Source organism: Arvicola amphibius, chromosome 9 (genome assembly GCF_903992535.2).
Source record: "Arvicola amphibius chromosome 9, mArvAmp1.2, whole genome shotgun sequence".
NCBI classification, from domain to species: Eukaryota; Metazoa; Chordata; class Mammalia; order Rodentia; family Cricetidae; genus Arvicola; species Arvicola amphibius.
This window is the reverse complement of record NC_052055.2, coordinates 58,509,768-58,527,476: the sequence shown is the minus strand read 5'-3', so window position 1 is coordinate 58,527,476 and position 17,709 is coordinate 58,509,768. Positions and strand designations below refer to the sequence as shown.

At 47.3% G+C, this 17,709-nt stretch overlaps 1 protein-coding gene across 1 annotated transcript in view; it reads left to right on the top strand.

The window, feature by feature from the left end:
* Positions 1-954: 954 nt before the first annotated feature.
* Lima1 (LIM domain and actin binding 1) overlaps positions 955-17,709 on the top strand; it is a 105,119-nt gene continuing 88,364 nt past the window's right edge. The window contains exon 1 of the mRNA XM_038342958.1: positions 955-1,082. The gene's annotated coding sequence lies outside the window, so the exon portion shown is untranslated. The remainder of the gene's footprint in view (positions 1,083-17,709) is intronic.

The following is a 17,709-nucleotide window of genomic DNA, read 5'->3' as shown; positions in this document are numbered from 1 at the left end:
CGAAACGCTCTAGAAGTTCTTTCATTTGATACTTTACTTGGGAAAAGGTACTGTCAAAGGGCATCAGGCAGAGGAATGGAGCTTGAGAAAGAATCTGAGGGCCAAACGATACGGCTCCTCAGGATCTCCCCGGCTCCTCATGGCCCAAGTGCAGGAACAGAAGCGGGTGTTGCAGACACTGTGAGGAGGCTGAGCCTTCTAGGATGCGTGCGACTGCCCTTTTCTTACGTGTGTGTGTGTGTGTGTGTGTGTGTGTGTGTGTGTGGAGAGGGGGTGGGGAGAGGTGTGCAGGAGCTCGTGGAGGCCTGAAGATGGTGTCAGCTCCCCAGGAGCAGAAGTTACAGCCAACTATGAGCCACAGCTCAAAGTGGTCTTCAGCCTACACAGTGGTTCCAGGCCAACCTCAGCTGTATCAAATGACTCCCCACCCCTCACCCCCCACCCATGTCTCAAAAAACAAGGGAAAACTTCCAATTGTTGCAAAAAAACAAACCACAGCAGCTCCTGGAGAATTTGGACACCACCTACTCTCTTCTCCAGCCATTTCTCTCCATGAGGAAACTCAGGTCCATTAAGTTGAGATGACCTAATGCTAGCCCAAGCCAGGCCTCATTTGCTCGCTGCTCTTTGCACAGGCCACGGCTCTGTATAGAACTCACCCTGACAGCACCAGGAACTTCCCTGCAGTTGAACTTAGACCACACTTCTGGGTGATTCTCAAATCAAATTGCTGCAATCCCTAGTCAGAGAGAGGGTTAGGGTGAGCCAGAGAGGCGACAGCAGGGTTGGAGGCAGACACAGGAGCCACGCCTCCCGCAACTTCAAACCGCGGCTAGGGCGACGCTAGCGACCACGAGTCGAAATACCGCCGCCGGGAGCGAGCACGCAGGCCCCGAGGCCGCTCGGGAGGCCGGAGGCGTAGGCGGCGCCGCCGCCGGGGGCGGGGCCGGGGCGGAGCTCTGAGCCGGACCGGGGCGGGGCCGCAGAGCCGTAGGTACCGCAGCCCTGACCCGACAGGTGCGCTGGGTAGAGCCCAGGGACCGTGGCCGTGCAACGCCGAGCGCCGACGGCTTTCTGGTCTGGTAAGAGCCTCCTCTTCCCTCATCCCCGGAGCCTGCGTGTGCTCGGAGTCTCGGTCTGCGCTCCGCGTTCTCTCCGCGCCTTCTGAGGCGGGATGTAGAAGGAGCGGGAACCTCTCCCCTTGGGATCGGCAATGGAGGAGCCCCCCACCCTCCGCTCGCCCTTTTGGGAAGTGCGCGGGCTTGAGCCTTCGCTGCCCCGGCCCATGGTCTCCCACGGGATGGAGGGAAAGTGGCAGTTCATCAAAAGTCAAAACTCCTTCTCGGGGAGATAATCCGGCAACTCTTTCCTTCTTCCATGCAGCCGTTCCCTCTCCAGTTTTTCTACTTTCCATTCCTCCAGATGAACTCTGATTAAGGCTTAATACTCTTCCGAGAAGTGTTGAGAACACAGCAGACCCTCCTTGCTTTCCTCCTCAAATCGCTCTCATGTACTTGAGCTGGGACCCGTTGCTCACTCACATCCGTACGTGTTAATATTAGGTAACTGTACACCTCTGGCCACACACACTAAAGCTTGAAGTTGTGGGTGCTAGGAGCGAACCATCTGGCACCCGTCCTAGCCTCCTTATTGGCGCTCCCAACAATGAGTTTAGCTGATCCTGGTGAGAGATACCGACCTACTATTGTCTTGCAACTAATTCCATCTTTCAAAAAAATCTGCCTAATCCAAATGGTTCTGTTGACTTTACAAGTTAGCTAAAGGCTCTAGGGTTATCAGTTTTTAAGACAAGTGCTCCTTTGAGGAGAGATCATCTTTTGCACCTGAGTGGGTAAGTGGAATACTTTTTATCTACATAGTTTCTGGTGCAGTATACATATTCCGGTTGCATCTACTACTGGTCTTTCAGAGTTCTGTGGATGAAGTGTGATCTTGTTTGGACAATCTTCAAAACGCTAGAAAGTTGGCAGAAGAGGGTTTTGTTTTGTTTTGTTTCGTTTTTTTTCAAAAAACGACTCCTCTTTTTAAAAGTTTCTGCTTGGCCTGGAACTGGCCATATGGACCAGGCTGGCCGAGCTGTGGCTGCCTCTGCATCTCAAATGCTAGGGTTAAAGGCCTGCTGCTCCACCATCCCTGTCGGTGTAAATATGTGCGTTTTAGGTGGGGTATATGTGGTGTGTGTGTGTGTGTGTGTGTGTGTGTGTGTGTGTGTGAATACAGCACAGCGTGCCGTGGCAGGCCTGTGGAGGTGAGAGGACAGCTTATAGGACTTGGTTCTCTTCACGTTGGGGTTGGAGGATCAAACTCGAGTCCTTAGACTTGTGCAGCAAATGTTTTCACCTGTTGAGCTGTCTTGCCAGCCTGGAATAGATTTTTTTTCTTTCTTTCTTTTACTATTTTACATTTATTTATTGTGTATGTGCCATGGCATTTGTGTTGTGTGTAGGTCAGAGGACAACTGGGAGTCTGCTCTTTCCTTCCACCATGTGGGTTCCAGGGGTTAAACTCAAGGTGTTAGGCTTTGTAGCAAGCACCTTTTACATGATGAGCCAGCCATCTTGCCAGCCTAGAAAAGATGACCTCTTTTTAAAGGTCTGCACGCACATATATTTGCATTGCTAGAATAACACAATATGGTACTAAATTATGTTAGGAATTTGGGCGGGGGAGCAAAACCTTTTTTCAGTGAATTTTATGACAGCTTTTCTGTAGATTCTAAGTTCCAAAGCCCCTACCCTAAAAGAGCCTACAATTAAATGAGCTAGACCCGCCACAGATACAACTTACCACATTGGTGAAATCTTTTGCTGATATTGTTTTGGTATTTCTTCTCTCTCTGCCCCCCATTCCCAGAAAACTGCCAAGTGTGTTGGGCGCCAAGCCCTGGGAACGTGCGCACAAAAGACGCGTTCCCGACTGCTGTCTATTTTATCACTCATATTTCTTGCCTTGTCTTTGGTCGGTTAACTCTGCGGCTTTTTGAAAATGGGATTGGGGTCTGTTTAATTCTCCGGAAATTCAGGATATAGCGGGTGGAGCTGTTAGGTGAAGAGGTAGTGTTATCAGGTAGTCCCTGAACTGTGGAGTCTCTGGGCTGAGACCGTGTGTTGGCATGGTTAGCAAAGCGGTGCCATTTTGTAAAAATTACCTCATTGTATGACTTTGTTTAACTTGGTACATTCAGGCTTTGTTCCCGACTCTAGTTAAAGGTGGAGCCAAGTTTCAACCTAATAATTCTAGGAAGAGAAAGCTTCAGAAGTGAAAACAATTCTCTTAGTAGCGGAGACACTCTTCCCTGCTTGGGCGTTCTTTAAATGCTTGGCTCTGGGTGTAGCTCAGTGGTAGCGTGAGGTTAGCATGTGTGAGAGCCTGTGTTCCATCCCCAGCACATGCACGCACACAGTATGAGGGAGATCTTGTCTTAGGCCAGCTGGGGAGGGGAAGAGGTGGAGCCTTTGAGGGCTCTTTGGAGTTTGATGATCTGATATCTGAAGTTTATGGTGGGGCTTTGAAAACTCTTCATTTGGGGCTGGAGAGATGGCTCCGCAGTTACAAGCACTGGCTGCTCTTCCAGAGGACCCAGGTTCAATTCCCACTACCCACATGGTAGCTCACAACTGTCCGTAAGTTCCAGGGAGTCTGGTACCTTCACACTGACATACATGCAGGCAAAACACCAATGCACATAAAAAAATAAAATATTTTTAGAAAGAAGAAAATGTTTCATTTGACTGCAGGCTTTTTGTTGTTGTTTTGGGTTTTTGCAGACTATGTCCCATGAAGCTCAGGCTAGCTTCTGATTGCTATATAGCCTCAGAGGCTAGACTTGACCTCCTTAATTTCCTACCTCCATCCTCCATGTGTTGGTATTGTAGGTGTGTACCACCTACATACCTTCCTAGATATGACTACAGGCTTTTATTACTTTCCCAACCGTTTAACAGTACCTTAACATACGAAGGATGGCCGTGATGTATATAGGGTCCTATAGGGTCTGTTTGTCAGTGTGTGTGTGCTGGTTGCTTCATTTGGCAATGGCACTTAATGGGACTATTTCTTTGACCCTGCTGTTTCATCTTCTTTGCTCCCTAAAAGGTGTTTTCTAATAGAAAGTTTTATAAAAGCATCAGGTTTATTTGCATTGCATTATGTATTTGAATATCTACAAATGTTTATTAGAATGTTTTCAAATATAAATTTTCTTTTTTCTTTTATTTTTATTTATTTATTTTTGTGTTTTTGAGACAGGGTTTCTCTGTGTAGCTTTGGAGCCTGTCCTGGAACTTGCTCTGTAGCCCAGGCTGGTCTTGAACTCACAAAGATCTGCCTGCTTCTGCCTCCTGAGTGCTGGGATTAAAGGTGTGCACCACAACTGCCTGCCTAATTTTAATTTTTCTGAGGGTTTTACCAATCAATTATGATCAGGTATAGTTAACTTTAAAATTATGTGCCAAAGGTTTATGAAACACGCACACAGGTAGAATTGTTGAGTGTGGGAGATCACTAGGCATCTTCACTATGACTCACTGCTGTACCACAAACTGGAGGGGAAAAGTCATTATTTAAGTTGAAAGTGAAATTAGTTTCCTTTTGTTGTAATTTTAAATTACGTTTATTCATGTGGTATGTGTGAGTGGTACATGTGGTGTGTATGTGGTGTATGTGTGTGTGGTGTGTGTGCATGCATGTGGTGTGTGTGTGGTGTGTACATGTGTGTGGTGTGTGTGCACGTGCATGTGGTATGTGTGTGGCATGTACATGTGTGTGTGCGTGCATGTGGTGTGTGTGTAAGTGCATGTGGTGTGTGTGGGTGTGTGTTCACATGTGTTCGTGTGGGCACATACGTGCTGTGGCATGCCTGGGATATGAGATGACATCTTGTGGGAATCAGCTGTCTCTTCCACATGTGGGTCCTGAGGATTGGACTCCAGTTATCAGGTGCTCTTCCCTGCCGAGCCGTCATCTTGGGCGCCAGTTCCCACGCTTTCCTCATTGCGTATTTCTACCAGAGAGACAACATTCACGTAAATGGAATTTGCTTGTTCTACAGACAGAAAATGCTTAACTTTGTCCCTAAGATAATTTATGCAAGATGAGACTAGTTTTTAGAAGGTTACTGTGTTCTTTAACTGTGTTTTTTACAGGAAGATAAAGCACTCCATTGTAGACTGTGCACAGTGACCTCATGATGTGGTTCAGTCACTTAACACAGACTCTCCAGGTGTTTAGGAACAAATCAGTGGCTTTAAGTAGTTTCCGCTCTATTGTTGGGAAGTCAAGGTTCTTGGTAAACGTCACTTTCAGCAGGATTGCTCTGATGTGTTTATTCTGTGGTTGGATGGAGACTCAAATATTTTTTATAGGTTTATTATCATCTTTACCTATGTGTGTGTGGGCAGGGGGAGTCTGCTCCCAAGTTCAGGTGCCCACAGAGTTATCATCTTTACCTGTATGTGTGGGGGCAGGGGGAGTCTGCTCGCAAGTTCAGGTGCCCACAGAGTTATCATCTTTACCTGTGTGTGTGGGGGGGCAGGGGGAGTCTGCTCGCAAGTTCAGGTGCTCACAGAGGCCAGAAGCATCAGATCGCCCTGGATCTGGAATTACAGCTTTCAAGTTGCCTGATGTGGGCACTGGGAACTGATCTTGGGTCCTCTGGAAGAGCAGTCCGTGCTCTTAACCACTGAGCCGTCTCTCCAGCCCCGAGGCTCAAATGATCGCTTGAGTGAAGACTTCTTTCCACTAAAGGAGGAGGTCTGACCCGCACGCTCTCATTAGTCAGCCTGTCAGGTGACCTCTTGTCATTTAAACGTTTTAAGGGCTGCTCTGTTCCCAGCACCCACACTGCGTGTCTCCCAAGCCTCTGAAACTCCAGCTCCAGAGGCCCTGAGGCATCTTCTAGAGGTGTCTGCACAGATGCATTAGCTCCATAGATACATGCACATGAGAGGAGCTAATTAGTGATTTTTCAGTAACTGCACATGTTCACTTATAGGTGTATATATATATATATATATATATATATATACCTATATATATATATAGCATGACATTTACATCCTTTTGATTTTCTTATCGAATTCGTTTGTTTCCTGAGACAGTCTCTCACTGTGTGTAGTCCTTACTAGCCAGGCTGTACTTGAACCTAGTAGTCCCCCTGCCTCTGCCTCCCTGTGCGGGGATTAAACAGTGGTCCTGGATCTGTGGGTCATGACCCTTCACAGGAGTCACATATCAAATGTCCCACATATCAGATATTTACATCACAATTCATGGCATTAATAGAATTACAATTATGAAGTAGCAATGAAAATTTTATGGTTGGGGTTAGCACACTACCAGGAATTGCGTTAAAAGGTCACAGCGATAGGAAAGTTGGGCACTACTGCATAGGGAGCCTGCGGTATCTGTGCAAGTTGGCCCAGATCCCGTGGTCGTCCTGTCTCTTGCCTGGGATGCGAGACTATAATCACAATTGGAGAGCTAGGGCAGGAAGACTGCTAGGACTTAGAAGCGAGCCTGAGCTTTACGGTGATTTCGGGACCAGCCTGCACTCCAGGAGAAACCTGTCTGGAAAGAACCAGACTGAAGAGATGGCCCGGTATTAAGAGTACCTACCTACACAGAGAAACTGCTTCCCTCCCTCGCACCCACAGGGCAGTTCACAATGTCTCTAGCTCCAGCCCCAGGGCCTTCCTCATCTCATTCTGCCTGTGTTACATGCAAGCAGAACACTTGCACACAAAAACTAAAAGTAAAATTTTTAAAAAAGAAAGAACCAAACAGTAAAGCTGGGCATGGTGCTCTGTGGCTACGGTGCCCTCCACAGGGCGGGCGGTGGGCAGAGAGCTGCCTGCTTTTTCTTTCTTTTTTTATTAGGTTCCTTTTAAAATTGTTTTTATTGTGCTATATATTTTTCTCCACTCCCTTGAGAGCTGCTTTTTTAAAGGTGTCCTCTAATCTCCATGGTGCCCTGTGATCCCCTCCCCACATCGAAGACACACGTTTTAAAAGGTGTGAGTTGTTTATCTGTGCTATGTAAGAAAAACACGTGTCTCACTTATAGCCTTTTGGTCAGGTAGTGTGGGACGGGTGTTACATGTGTAGTGTGGACGGGTGTTACGTGTGCAGTGTGGACAGGTGTTACATGTGCAGTGTGGGACAGGTGTTACGTGTGCAGTGTGGACAGGTGTTACGTGTGCAGTGTGGGACAGGTGTTACATGTGCAGTGTGGGACAGGTGTTACGTGTGCAGTGTGGACAGGTGTTACGTGTGCAGTGTGGGACGGGTGTTACGTGTGCAGTGTGGACAGGTGTTACGTGTGCAGTGTGGGACGGGTGTTACGTGTGCAGTGTGGGACGGGTGTTACGTGTGCAGTGTGGGACGGGTGTTACGTGTGCAGTGTGGACGGGTGTTACGTGTGCAGTGTGGACGGGTGTTACGTGTGCAGTGTGGACGGGTGTTACGTGTGCGGTGTGGGACGGGTGTTACGTGTGCGGTGTGGGACGGGTGTTACGTGTGCGGTGTGGGACGGGTGTTACGTGTGCGGTGTGGACGGGTGTTACGTGTGCGGTGTGGGACGGGTGTTACGTGTGCGGTGTGGACGGGTGTTACGTGTGCGGTGTGGACGGGTGTTACGTGTGCGGTGTGGGACGGGTGTTACGTGTGCAGTGTGGGACGGGTGTTACGTGTGCAGTGTGGACGGGTGTTACGTGTGTAGTGTGGACGGGTGTTACGTGTGTAGTGTGGACGGGTGTTACGTGTGTAGTGTGGACGGGTGTTACGTGTGTAGTGTGGACGGGTGTTACGTGTGTAGTGTGGAAGGGTGTTAATTGTATAGTGTCGACGGGTGTTACATGTGTAGTGTGGGACGGGTGTTACGTGTGTAGTGTGGATGGGTGTTAAGTGTGTAGTGTGGACGGGTGTTACATGTGTAGTGTGGGACGGGTGTTACATGTGTAGTGTGGGACGGGTGTTACGTGTGTAGTGTGGATGGGTGTTAAGTGTGTAGTGTGGATGGGTGTTACATGTGTAGTGTGGGACGGGTGTTACATGTGTAGTGTGGGACGGGTGTTACATGTGTAGTGTGGACGGGTGTTGCGTGTGTAGTATGGATGGGTGTTAAGTGTGTAGTGTGGACGGGTGTTACGTGTGTAGTGTGGGACGGGTGTTACATGTGTAGTGTGGGACGGGTGTTACGTGTGTAGTGTGGATGGGTGTTACGTGTGCAGTGTGGGGCGGGTGTTACGTGTGCAGTGTGGACAGGTGTTACGTGTGTAGTGTGGGACGGGTGTTACATGTATAAGGATGCACTGCTTCTCCCAAGGTGAAAATCCCAAGACTCTTGGAAGCGCCTCCTTGGACTCAGCTCCCTGGTTGGTGATAGCTGCCTACATCTCCAGCCTGTACCTACACTAGGTTTAGAAAACAGTCAGTTCAGAAAGATTCACTCAGAACACGAAGAAAGAGAACTCATTTGAACTGCTTCTCCAACTGTATAGGTCAAGCTATTGATTATAGTAAGAATCTTCCCCTTGTGAAGGCCCCGTGTTTTCACATGCTCACGTAGAAAATCAAAGCACATGGATTGTAAGTTTAGAGTAAACAAAGAAAGTTTTGTACCAACAGTACCTTGTTGGCGAAGCTTCAGAGCAGCCCCTCCTCCCATGGTGGAGCATCTGTATCATCTAAGTCAGCACCCTGCAGCTCAGTGATGCGATAGTTAGAGTCCATATCCCTGCGGATGACCAGTGTCTAAGTGGTTATTAGGTGTGGTATACATGCATTGTTTATTTGCAAATGCATGGGTTATTAAATATTTTTTAAAAAGAACCAAAAACTAAAACCGGGAATGGTGGTATATGGCTGCAATCCCAGCAACACAGGGTGGAGGGTGGACAGAAATTCAAGGCCATCCTTGGCTACGTGTTACACGTCAAGATGAGGCCAGCCTGGGATACATGATACACCTTCACTATAAAAAGGAAAAACAGAAGCAGCAAATATACACCATGCTGTACTTCTGATGATAAGTGTGGAGTGTTTACATGGTGTGGACGTTTTGTGGTCCCTCAGACATACTCTGCTTTGTGCACAGAAGGGTCGCCAATTTTGTTTCATTTCTTTCCTGATAAACTAATGATACTGAGATGCTTTTATTTTGTATTTCCATAAACTTTCTGTGTGAGGAAACGCTGGGGCTCAGGACTAGGGTCTTAGGCATGCTAGGCAGCTCTTGACCACTGAACTGCACCCTGTCCCCATATATCCTTAAAAGTCTGAAATTTGAACCTGTCTGTCCAGACATAATAAATATCCTATGATTTTTCTCTAGTGCCCTGCCACCGTCTTCCTTGCTACCACTTAGCAGCAAAAATAATATTACTAACAATTAAAAAAATAATAAGAATTTTTTTTTTGAGACAGGGCCTCGTGTAGCCAGGCTGGCCTTGAACTCCTGATTCTCCTGCCCCCACTTCCCAAGTGCTGAGACTCCTGTACACTTCCACTTCTTTCAGTTTAGTGATGTTTAATGCCCAGTGCCAAGCTAGGCTTTGGTGGTGTGGATTTGTACTCCCAACTCCTCTAGACATTGAGGCAAGAGGATTGCAAGTTCAAGGTAATCCTGACTACAAAGTGCATACAAGGCCAGGCTGGGCAGTTGAGAATAAGTCTCAGGATGATAAGGAAAAAGGGCTGGTGGCATAGCTCAGCAGGTAAACGTGCTTTTTCTATTCAAGCTTGTTTCAGTTAGGGCCACTGTTGCTGTGATGAAGCACCATGACCTAAAGGCAAGCTGGGAAGGAAAGGGTTTATTTGGGTTATACCTCCATATCTTAGCCCACCACTGAAGAAAGTCAGGACAGGAACTCAAACAGGGTAGGAACCTGGAGGCAGGAGCTGATGCGGGAGCCATGGAGTGGTACTGCTTACTGGCTTGCTCTTCACGGCTTGCTCAGCCTGCTTCTTTTATTTATTTATTTATTTATTTATTTATTTATTTATTTATTTATTTATTTTGGTTTTTCAAGGCAGGGTTTCTCTGTGTAGCTCTAGATGTCCTGAAACTCACTCTGTAGACCAGGCTGACCTCGAACTCACAGAGATCTGCCTCCCTCTGCCTTCCAAGTGCTGGAATCAAAGATGTGTACCACATAGACTGCAGGACCACCAGCTCAGAGGTGGCTCCGCCCACAATGGGCTGGGGGCTGGGCCCTCCCATTAATCACTTATTAAGAACATGCCCTACAGGCTTGCCTACAGCCTGATCTTAAGGAGGCTTTTTTTTTTTTCTCAAATGAAGCTTTCTGCTGACTCTAGCTTGTGTCAAGCTAACTTAAAGCTAGCAACTAGCAAGCTCAGGCCTGATGCTGTGGGGGGGTGAGGTGGGCAGTGGAGAGGGATGGCCTGATGCTGGGGAGGGTAGACAAGGATGGGACTGACTTCTGCTGGAACACACTTGCCTGCACCCACATTACCTCTGACCTCCACACACGTGTCGCGACATGCACCATCCGTCCACGCTCGTGTGTACACACACACTAATAATAATAACTTTTCTGTAGAAACTGAAAGGAAGTCAGGAATAGTGGTGCAGGGTTTTAATCCCAGTGCTCGGAAGTTCAAGGCCAACCAGGGCTGTGCAGAGGGGCCTCTGGTCTGGGAGTCGAGCTCAGGGGTCAGCCCTTGCCTAGCATTTGTGGCAAGGTAGGTCTCACTCCCAGCACCCACCCCCACCAAGATATTCCTTACCCAGTTTTCAGGGAGGTTGCATAAAATAACTGCACATTTGCATAAAGAATGAGCGCTCTTTCCTGCTGGTGTGTGAGTGCCCAGCGTTTGCATCTTTGGGAACACTGGTTGAACGTTACTCTGAGGTTTTCTGATCTGATAAGCACAGTTCGCTTAATTTGTATTTGTTCACTTTCTGTTATTGTTCTGAGAGAGTCACCCACTCTGTAGCCCAGGCTAGCCTTAAATGGAGTGGCCTTGGCTGCTGGGGCCCCAGGCTCTATCACCCTGGCCTGTTTGTGTTCCTCAGTTTCTTGTCAGACTGGACATTTGTCACGTGCATTTCCATTTGATTTCCAGTGGCTTGCCTTTTGGTCAACCTCTTTTTTTTTCAGTTTTTTTTTTTTTTTTTTCAGTTTTTTTTTGGACAGGGTTTCTCCGTGTAACAGCTCTGGTTGTCCTGGAAACTAGCTTTGCAGACCAAATTGGCCTCTGCCTCTACCTCCAGAGTGCTGGGATTAAAGGTATGAATCACCACCGCCCAGCTTTTATTTGGTCTTTTGTTTGCTTTCATTTATTTGGAGTGTTGAGGTCATGGGGAAAAAGATGGACTTTCCAACCAGAGTGAACGAGTGGCTTAAAAAAATGGCAAGTGGCCAGGGCTGCACTCGAAGCAGAGGCAGGTGGATCTCACTGAGTCTGAGGCCAGCCTGGTGATCCAGGACAGCCAGGGCTACATGGAGAAACCCTTCTGAGAGAGAGAGAGAGAGAGAGAGAGAGAGAGAGAGAGAGAGAGAGAGAGAGAGAGAGAGAGAGAGAGGTGGCAGGGTTAGCTAAAGTTGTGGTATAATAATTGTCCTATGGGGGCAGAACTGCTGACCCATGAAGCGGCACTACCCCCAGGAAAGATTCTTAGGAGAAGCCCAGCCCAGTATTGTCGCCAGCCAGGTAGGTGAGCTTGGACAAGTCACTCATTGACTCAGCGTCTCTGTGAGACAAGAGGGTTGGGCTATTGATCCCAAAGTCCACTCTCTAGAGCTGATCTTACCAAGCCGTTCTGAAGTTACTTCTGGCCCTGTCGCTACCCGGCTTCCTAAGATCAGCGGCAGTAAAGGCCGTTCCCACTGGACTGACAGGTTCAATGGAACCTCATAAACTAAATTAGAAGAGGCCTGCTGGCTTAGTGCACAAATCCTGTCATGGCTGGCGGCTATGAACCAGGTCTCACCCTCACAAGAGGATTCATCTGCCATGTCAAGTTATTAGACAAGATCTGCTGTTCTTAGTGTTTTCTTTGGGATTTGGAGAAGCTCATTTTTAGAATGCTTACTCTTGAGTTCAGCCTGGTTGTTTTTGCCTGAAACACTGCGTCTGACTGAGGAGAGGAGGGTTGTGCATCCAAGGACAGTCAAGGTCGTAAGAAGAACTTATCTCAAAATATAAAGAAGAATCTTGAAAAGGAAAGATTCATTTTTTATTTCCCTCTTAATTTTAATTTAAATTTTTCCCCTTTAATTTTAATTTTTGAGAGTACATTTTGTTTTGTCATTTGTGTATGTGCTCCAGCGTCCTACCGTGCACAGAGGTCAGAGGGACTACTCTTCTGCCTTGGGATTCAGGGATTCGACTTGCATCATCAGGCCTGTGTGGCAGGCACTTTCTTCCACTGAGCCGTCTCTCCAGTCTTAGGTTTTTCTTTTTATGTAAATATATGTGTGTCTGTGTATGTGCCCTAGGAAGTGTGAGAGGTGCCGGCTACCTGAGGTTGGAGTTCCAGACAGTTGAGAGCTGCCTAGTGTTGGTGCTGGAAACTGAACTCTGGTCCTCTCGCAAGAGCAACATGCGCTCTAACCACTGAGCAATCTCTCCACCCCCAAGTTTGTTTTCCTTAGACAAGATCTTACTGTGTATCCCATTCTCCCCAGTGTGTAGCCCAGCAGTGATCATGGCATTCATCAGTTTCCTAACAGATGATTGATTAATTGATTGATTGATTGATTGATTTTTGCCAACACCATTGAATAATCCTTGGAGCTGGCTTCAGACTTTCGGACTCGCAGAGCTGTTACAACAGCAAACAGAAAGGTCAAGAGCTTGGATTTTCAAAGTACAGTTCCCTGGCTTACCCGCTCACAAGCTGCCTGGGTGTGGGGGAAGGTAGACTGCCCAGTGCCACCCGGACCTCTCTGGGGACAGAGCTGGGAGTATGAAACTTAACCACGCCTGAGGAACCGTGTACACGCTTCAGGGAGCCAGTATACAAGGAATGCTCTAAATTTCAGTGTGCGCCCTTCAAGATGCCCCAACATATTTTTCCAGGCTTATCTCTCGACACTACCCTCCCTCCTGGCACCGCAGCAGAAGTGATTCACTGTTTCCTGGACCCGCCCGATTCCCTTCCTGCCTCCGAGCCTTTGCTCAGGCAGTTCCCACAGCCTCCAACTAACCCCCACCCCATTCCTGATGAACCCCTGTTTCTTAGGAACCCAAATTAGATGTGACCTTTTAAAATACGGGAAAAGCATATTCTAGTATTGAGTTTTGGAATCAGTGGCTCCCTCTCCAGCCTTCATTTATTGTATTTTTATTTCATTGCTTGCCTTTACACTTGCTGGATTATTGCTTCCTTATAAGATTACAAGCACTATGCGCAGGAGTCTGTATCACTGTGTCTATAATGCATCTAGCAATCAAATACTCATAGTATATGAAATATATCTCATCTTGCGTCCACAGTGTTATATAGCAATTAAATTCCTTTACTACTGCATGTGAGTCCGTGTTTGATCTGGCTGCCACTCCTCTCACACTCTCCACTCACTCCCCAGCAATTTCACTCCTGCCCCAGGGCCTTTGCATTTGTTCTTTCCTTTGCCTGGAACATTCTCATCATCTCTTCCCCTGGCTGGCTGCCTGTATCCTCCCCCTCATTCTGCATTCCAGTCAAACGTCATTCATTGGGAGACTTTCCCTAGCCACTCGGAAGCCACTGCCCCCTTGCCCTCTCTACCCCGGTTCCTCTTGTGCTTTTCCCGCACCAATCACATCCTTTATTTGTTCCGATTCCCCAACAGAATGGACGTTTTACGAGAAGGGAGACCTTGCCTATCGATCGTTGTTGACTTTTAGCCTCAGACCCTGCCCGGTGGATTATGAGAGCTCGGTAGATATTTGCCGAGTGAGTGAATGAGCACTGAAGAAAGACTTCTCGTTTTAACGAAGTCTTGTTTGGGTCTGCAGCCCCGAAAGGTGTGCTGTTATCTTTCCAGTGGACAACAGTCTGAGCAGCCCCATGTGGGTTCACATCAGGTAGCAATCTCTGAGGGTTTCTGTAGGACAAAGGTCTGGGTATGGAGGCAGCTGGGGTTTGGTTCCCTCGGGGTGCAGATTTCCAGGGTGATCCCAGGACCCAGCCCCCACTTTGCTGCCACACGGGAGTCTGTTTGCAGAGTGAGCACCGCTAGAGAACATGGTTCTTTCGGCTCTCATTCCCCATTCATTTCCTCCTTTGTCTGTTCATTTCGGTTTTTGAGACAGGGTTTTTCTGTGTAGCCCTGACTGTCCTGGATCTCCTGAAGACACTACTGGCCTCAAACTTGGAGATCTGCCCGCCTTTGCCTCCTGAATGCCAGGATTAAAGGTATACACCACTACCACCTGGCTCTCCCATTACCGTTTAAAACCTGGAATCTGACTGGTAAACACCCCAGTAACCAGCAGGCTTCTGTCCTCTGGGGTGTAGGAAGGAGGACAGCAGGCCTTTTCTGTCCAGACCCCTCCACGAACAGTGAAATTATGTTCCTTCTGCTTACTCTATGTCTTGAAATGAGACTGGTTAGGAATACTTTTCAATGGCCGGGCAGTGGTGGTGCACACCTTTAATCCCAGCACTTGTGTCGTAGAGGCAGGCAGAGCTCTGTGAGTTCGAGGCCAGCCTGGTCCAAAGAGTGAGTTCTGGGACAGCCAGAGATACACAAAGATACTGTCTTGAAAAAAATAAAATTAAATAAATAAAAACAGAGACCCAATTAAGTTGACTTTCCCATGTCAACTGAAAGATGTGCCTACCTGCATTAAGAGACAAACATTAAAATTCAATTAAAACATTGATATTAGGGTGCTAGAGACTCAGAGGTTAAGAGCACTGACCATTCTTCCCGAGGTCCTGAGTTCAATTCCCAGCAACCACATGGTGGCTCACAACCATCTGTAATAGGGTCTGGTGCCCTCTTCTGGCCTACAGGCATACACACAGACAGAATATTGTATACATAATAAATAAATAAACAAACAAACAAACAAACAAACAAATAAATAATTTTTAAAAAATAAAATAATAGGATCTGGTGCCCTCTTCTGGACAGCAGGGGTACATGCAGGTAGGTGTGTGTACACTGTATACATAACTAATAAATAAATCTTTAAAAAGAAAACTGCTGATGTTGATGCTAAATGTAGCTCAGTCCTGCACCTCCAGGACTTGAGAGAGAGACAAAAGAGGATCGGAGTTTAATCCAGCACTCGGGAGACAGAGGATTAGAGGTGTGTACCACCACCGCTGGCTTCCATTCTTATCCTAATCAGCTACATTTCCTTCCATTTTCATCTTAAATTTGAAATTATTGATATCTATTTTTCTGGCAATTTCTCTTACTATATGTTTAAAAAAAACAAGCCCTGTTGTGTGATGTTTTACTCTTTTGGACTCTTGGAGGCCCACCACCCAACTTCCAAAGAAATCAGACACGGAAGCTTATTCTTAGTTATGAATGATCTGTCTTAGCTCATCTTGTTTCTCTTCAGCTTTTCTAATTTAAATTATCCCGACTACCTTTTCCCGGGCTTTTTCCTTTTCTTCTGTTCGTCTGGTTTTCACTCTGACGCCCTTGCTGGCTGGGTGGCCGCTCCTGAGGGCCTCCTCCCCCTCTTCTCTCCTAGCTCCGCCTCTTCCTCAGTTCTTCTATTTATCGTCTCTGCCTGCCAGCCCCACCTATCCTTGCTCCTGCCTTGTTATTGGCCGTTCAGCTTTATTAGACCATCAGGTATTTTAGACAGGCAAAGAATCACAGCTTCACAGAGTTGAACAAATGCAGCATAAACAAAAGCACATACCTTAAAATAATATTCCCCAAGTAAACACCACTAAACCATCCACTGAGTGTTGTTTGCCCTGACGTTGAGTTAATTATCAATAGAACTGGAGAGGCAGGGAGGAGCCAGAATAACAAACAAATTAGGTTATTTGGGATAGAGGTGGAGGCAAGCTTATAATAAAGCTGGCAATTGTTCAGTTTAAAGAGAGGACAGATTAGAAAGGCTCTTGGGTGATCTTTTATGGCCTACAAATTTTAGGCCAAAGTAAATTGTTTTAAGGCTGTAAATAGCAGTTTATGCCTGCAGAAGATATGTGGAGATGACCACAGTTACTGGGTTTCCTTTTTAAAACTTTCTTTACATTAAATTATCTCGCATGTATATGTGTGTGGACACATGTGGAGTCAGAGAACAACTGTTGGAGTGAATTCTCTCCTCCCACGTGGGTTCCGGGGCTTGAACTCAGGTTGTGGGGCTTGGAGGCAAGCGCCCTTAGCTGCTGAGCCAGCCGTCTGGCCCAGCCTGCCTCGGGATTCTAAAGTGCAAGAGAACTCGATCACTAGGCTACATGCCGACCCCACCCTCTGTTGACGATTTAACGGAGATAAGTTGACCCTGTAGGACCCACATACCAAGGCCACTTTTCTGTTGTATTTGTGCTGGTGGCCATCTTGTTTCCAGCCTCGCCGCCTCCTGGAGTTAATTTGACTTCACCTCTCTGAGCCTCACGTTCTTCCTATGCATATTACTCAGCAACTTAAATCCACTTCAACAATATTATTTCTGCATGTGTTACTGTAAGAATTTCTTAGGTTTATATGTGGGATTAAATTAAAACTTCACGTGCCTGTAATCCCGAGAAAGGATGAAGATCACAAGTTAAGACCCTTATGGGTTATGCAGTGAACGCAGGTACAGCCAGGGTAAAGGGTGAAGCTGCGTCTAGTAAGGGGGCTGGAGAGATGGCTCAGTGGTCAAGAGCTCTGGCTGCACTTCCAGAGGACCCAGGTTCGATTCCCAGTACCCACATGGCAGCTCACAACTGTCTGTAACTCAAGTTCCAGATCTGACAATCCTCACACCATCGCACATAAAATAAAGTTAAATAATTAAAAAGAAAAAACAAAACAAAACAGAAAACTCTGGCCAAGCATGTTGGTATGAGCCTGAATCTCACCACTCAGGAGGCACAGGCTGGAGAATTAGAACTTTGACTTCCATGCTGGCCCAGGGTACATAATGAGTTCTGGGACAGTCAGGGCTATATAGCCCTTTAAAAAAATGCTCAGTAGGTATTAGGCATCTGGGAGTTCCTGTTTAGATTTTTTGTTGTTTTGAGATAAGCTCTCAAGTAGCCCAGGCTGGCCTCAAACTCACTATGTAGCTGAGGATAGCTAGATGACCTAAACTTCTGTTTATTTTGTGTATGGGGGGGCACACATTCGCAAGGCCACAGCATGTGTGTGGAGGTCAGAGGACGGCTTTGTGAAGTCAGTTCTCCCCCCACCCTCAGATGGATTCTGTGTGAAGTCAGTCCCCCCCCCCTCAGATGGATTCTGTGTGAAGTCAGTTCTTCCCCCACCCTCAGATGGATTCTGTGTGGTCAGTTCCCCCCCACCCTCAGATGTATTCTGTGAGGTCAGTTCTCCCCCCCCAACCCTCAGATGGATTCTGTGTGAAGTCAGTCCCCCCCCCCACCCTCAGATGGATTCTGTGTGAAGTCAGTTCTCCCCCCACCCTCAGATGGATTCTGTGTGGTCAGCTCCCCCCCACCCTCAGATGGATTCTGTGAGGTCAATTCTCCCCCCCCCCCCACCCTCAGATGGATTCTGTGAGGTCAGTCCCCCCCCCCCTCAGATGGATTCT